We start from the raw sequence: 5,739 nt of genomic DNA on the forward strand, positions 1-5,739 counted from the left end.
GGCACGGTCAGTAAAATGTGAAAAGCAAAATCTGAGTATGCTAGTAACACACTTAAAGAAAATAAACACAATCAAAAGAGTATGTGGTCTCAGTTAAAGAATTTAGGGTACAATAAAATTAGTAAACCTTCACCAAATGTAGTCCTAAACATGGATGATAAACTGTTTTTGACACTAAAACAATAACATATCATTTTAATATTTGTTTTACCGCTGTTGCATCAGTTTTAACGGTGAAAGTATTATAAGCGTCCATTTTGTTCCATGTTTCAGCTAGAGCCTTTCAATATTTTAATAAGCAAAGAAATTTCGGTGTCTAAATCCTTTTAACTACATACTGTTTCAGATCAAGTTGTTTTTATAGAATTATCCAAATAAAACTGCTCAAAAGGCAATGGGCTTAATGCTATTCCTGCTAGAACTTTGAAGGATACAGCTTCTTTTATTAAACATCTACATGACACATTTTAAACAATAGCTTTATTGTGAATAACAGCGTACCAAAAACAGCGTTTCACGTACCGGTATTTATAGTACGTCAAAAGTTTCAAACTATAGGCCGGTTAGCATATAATCAATTGTGTCCATAATCATTGAGCGAGCTGTATGGACTAGGCTAGAATCATTCTTAGTAAAAATGGTATGTTGAATGTATGCATATCGAAACATTCCGGGGTAAATACTTCACTGACTCCTGCCTCATACACCTTACTGATTACATACCTAAACCGTCTTCTAACGGCTTGTTTACTGGCATGATCATGTTAAATCTTCAAAAAAGCTTTAGACACGGTAGAAAACAATATAGTATGCCAAACGCCAAAGGCCATGGGTTTGGAGTCAGTTGGGTGGTTTCTCTCATACCTAACTGACAAAAAACAGTAAGTTCATGTAAATAATTCCAAATCGGATTTCGGTAAAGTTGTTTGTGGAATACCTCAAGGAAGTTTAGGTCCTCTGCTGTTTTTCTTAGCTTAGACAAGGACATCCTTAGTTGATTTGGTGAAACATTTAGATAAAGTTTAATTTTAAACTTTTCCTTAATGGATCTATTTGTGCATAGAGTTTTACTAGTGATTATCCCCAATTCATACCATGATTGCTTGAATACATCGAACATGCAATACTTACATATCACATAAAGTTTTGTTTTTTGTTTAAATTAACAGCGTTAATAGGATTGCGACCAGAAGCAGCTGCATCAATGTAAGTCGTTGATACATTTGTCTTGTCCCTTTATTTTTTATTGTATTTGAAAAAACATACGTCGTGATTTCTCATATTGAAATCAATAATACAATGAAAACTTCAGGGAGAACCCCAGTAGTCAAAAGTAAACCCTGTTTAGAGCCACAAGGTAGGAGCCCAAATGACAATGAACTATAGACACAAACGTATAAACACCAAATAAGCAAATACAACCACTACAAACATACCTTAATGCAGTCAATGGACGCGAGCAGACCTTCGTAAACTCTAACAAACTCTAGGAGACAGTCGTCTGATAGATTGAATATAATTTATATAAACGAGATTTTTATCCGTATTCACTCAATACTTCTTTTCGACTGTTTTGCTTCTTCATTTCATGGCAACGAAATTGTTTCAAAATATAAATTATTCAGTTGTTTTCCAATAATTATTGCGGTACCCGATCAAATTAATATAATCTGATGCGCTGATTTATTTCGCTTGGGAATTATCGTAGGAATTATCTTTAACTATCGATTACCATGTTCCTCATATTTATATAATTATTATAATTAGTAAGGTTAATCAATACATAAACAACGTATCAAAATGCATTTAACAGGAGTATATGTATACGACGATTAATCACAACTCGTATTAAATAGAACAGAACAGAAAGATGATTTATTTGGATTTAAACATATTGTTTCTCATCCATACAAATAATTAAAACATACAAGGTTGGTAAATAAATACAAAAAAATACAGAATCAAAACATTTTAAGCCATACAAGTGTAATTTAAGGATAGTATTTGTAAGCGAATTTCTTATTTTATTAGCTTTGCTTATATATGTACACACACGCGCGCGCACGCGCACACGCACACGCGCGCACACACAAACAAAAATAGTAAGCTACTTGTATGTTAAAACTTGGTATTGTTATGGAACATCTCAGCCTAAAATGGAATAGTTTGGGCCAACAAAAAAATATTTAACTTGTGTTAAAAACGAAAACCATCAAACTCCAAATTTCCTTGAAATAGAGACTGGTCGATATAGTTATATAAGTAGAAAAGACAGAAAATGTAGTTTTTGTTAAAAAAAATCCTGTTGTGTCCGAATACTATTTTCTAGCTTGATGTCTTGCTTAATATCTAGAACTTTTAAGAAATAAATATTTGTAACTGACGGAGGAATTTTTTTTTTAATTTATCTATATTTGTATACAATGCTTTGAAATTATTATAGGAAAATCTAAAAGTTTAGCTGCTTCTCTTTGTCGTTAATCAATTGAATATAGTTTCAGTTTCAGCTTTAGTTTATTGGCAATATCAGCAAATACATGCTTTTGGCCAAAATTAACATCAAATATCACATAGATGGCCACAAAAAAAGAAATGAGAAAATTATCAACATACAAACATAAGTATTTGATAACTATAATTTTAGGCTACACATGGTTACTCACACATGCTCACATTCACACATATAAGATACATACATATATTAAGACAATCAAAATGCTACTGTATGTAACATCTAAACAAATCAAGAGACACCGGCAGCAAGTACATCGTTTCGTTTGGACATGGCAAAAAAAACAAATTTCGCTAGGTTCCTGATAGTCCTTGAATTATTACTAGATAAGGTAAATGCAAATTTTTCAATAGTGTTAAACGATCTGTTTATGTTATATTTGTTTCTAAGGTCCATATATAAAGGACAAATACATAAAACGTGATATTCTGATTCAACCATATTGATAATACAAAGTTTACATTTTCTATCTTCTCTAATAATGTTATTGTGTCTTCCAGCAATTCGATGATTTTCTTTGTCGATGGTATCGATATATTTTTCAAATTTAAATTCTTTTTTAAACTTAACATAATATTCTAATTTGCTCTGTGAATTCACAATATCGAACCATGTTTGAACATACTGATCACGTAGCCTTTGTTTGAGCAATGGGAAATAATTTCTTTCGTAGTTAGAATTAAAGAAAATATAATTAAACCCAAGTTCATTAAGTAGATGTTCAACAGCTTTAACCCAACTTAGTTTAGTATTCATATTTACGAATACAATGTCTCTAACATTCGTATCATACACAGATATTATAATAGAGTTTGGGGAATTCATAACCTTACACCAGAATTTAAGAGCTCTCTCTTTACATAAAACAGATAGTGGGAAACGGCCAAGCTTACCCAGAACAGCCGCGTTAGAGGTCTGTTGTCGGACACCCAAAATGTGTTTACAGAACTTAAGATGTAGCTTGTCAACCTCAGTAAAACTATAGATTCCCCAGACTTCACAACCATACGTGATAATAGGCACAACTAAAGAATCAAATAGTAATAATTTCGTCTTAACATCTAGCTTCACTCTGCTAAATATAGATAAAAGATTATTATATGCCTTTAAGGCTTGTTCATTAAGCATTTTAACAGCACCATTGAAAGTACCATTGTAGTAAAATTTAATACCCAGATATGTAAAACGGTCAACTATTTCTATGTTCTGGCTGTTTAATGACCAAACAAAATTAGCCCTTGTCTTTTTCTTTTGAAAAATGCATACCTTTGTTTTATGAACATTAATTTTTAATCCCCATTTACGTGAAAAATTGTTTATACAATTAAGTTGTAAATTTGAGGCTACGAGGATCGGTAGTAAATAAGGCAATATCGTCAGCAAATAATAACATATATAATGACAACCTATCAATATCGTTACAAGTGAGGTTGTCTAAATCTAAACTCTCTCGAATATCGTTGATAAAAATAATAAATAACAGTGGGGAAAGGGGCTCTCCTTGTTTCACCCCTAAGGATACATCAAAGAAAGTTGAATATGACATGTTGTCAATATCTTTCACACAAGATTTCACATTTCGGTATATTGATTTTAGGATATTTAACATTTTGCTGCTTATACCAGATTGGACTAATTTTATCCACAGAGCATCGTGAATGACAGTGTCAAATGCCTTTTCGTAGTCAATAAAGGCACAATATAGTTTCATTTTGTTTGCTAATACATTTTGTATAACAGTATGAAGAATAAAAATACAATCAACGGTACTACGGTTAATCAATTGAATATATGTTTATTGATATAACGTAATTGTTTCACCATTATGCAAATGTGTCGACTTTACCATAAAAAGATAAGTTTGTAAATGGCCAAAGATGAAATTACCGATTTGCCAGACAACTCATCAAGATAATTTCAAATTCAGCTTGTCTCTTCAATGGTTTTTGTGAATGGATGAAGCCAGTCAAATGCTGTACGTATTGATAATTAATGGCCGGTTGCTCAAATTTCCTAAACCAATTATTATACCAATAAAATAGTTTAACCTTTTGCTTCTGTAGTATAAACCCAGACTGAATAGAAAACAACTGAGCGACTGGCCATAAGTCATTGTTTAAGTGTCAAATTTAAACTTATATCTTATTTATGGAATAGTTTGACAGACACTGTCGACCAATAACCTGTAATAACTTAAGATTTCTTAAGCATTACACACATGTATTCTCGACAAGCATCACAGTACAACTGAATACATTTAGACAATGCGAACCATAAGTAATATCAACCTATAGTCTATTTCACATTACTACATAACCATAGTTCAAAATTGTATGGGTGAATCCCATGCTTCTCGTTAATTTTGAAACAAAAAATATTACTTCCCTTTCTTCGTTGTTTGAATTAAATTTCTTAAGTTTTTATTGACAGTTATTTGTGACTTTTTTATTCTATCATAATTGATTGCTTATTTTATAATTTTCTATGTTTGCATAATATGTTTCTTTGCCTTTTTCAAATGTTGTTTATTTCATGATTGAAATGTTAGCATTGTTAAAAAAAGGTTCTATGAACATGTTCATGTCCATTGCATGCTTTAGGTACGTAAATTAGTACATGTATCTGAACGCATTGTTGTTATAAATGGTATGCCCTATGACCTAAAACAAATCCTACTCCCAGGTATGCCATACAATCTGAGTAGACTTTGTGTTGTTTTTTGTTTTTTTTTAAATTCACTGTATGTTAGGGAAATGGAAACCCTACGTACATAGCTATGTAGTTGCACCCTTGATTATCTCTACAGAACATTATTATACCAGTTCCTCAATTATATAAGATTCGTGTTTTGTAGTTGGAAATACAGTTTATTAAAAGCCTACACGCGCTCATTGGCTGAACTTTTATCTACCCCTACTGCTACAGTGTGTCCAACTTAAACTAATTATGTATTCAAATGGGATACAAGCTGCAATTTGCAGTCACATTGAAGTTACATGAACTATTTTTTTACGAAAATTAAAAATAGATTCCTTTTCCAGTTCAACTATTTTGATATATCTGACCGTAATTGATTTTGTATAAGTTGTAAGTATAGATCTATGTGCATTTTGTTACGAATTATAACATGTTCCCAGATAATTGGGCTGAACATTGCAGTTAAAATATATCAGAAGAAAGATAATTGGTAGAATCTATTCATTCAAAAGCTACACCGTAAAGCTTCT

This window comes from Mya arenaria, chromosome 1, assembly GCF_026914265.1.
Source record: "Mya arenaria isolate MELC-2E11 chromosome 1, ASM2691426v1".
NCBI lineage: Eukaryota > Metazoa > Mollusca > Bivalvia > Myida > Myidae > Mya > Mya arenaria.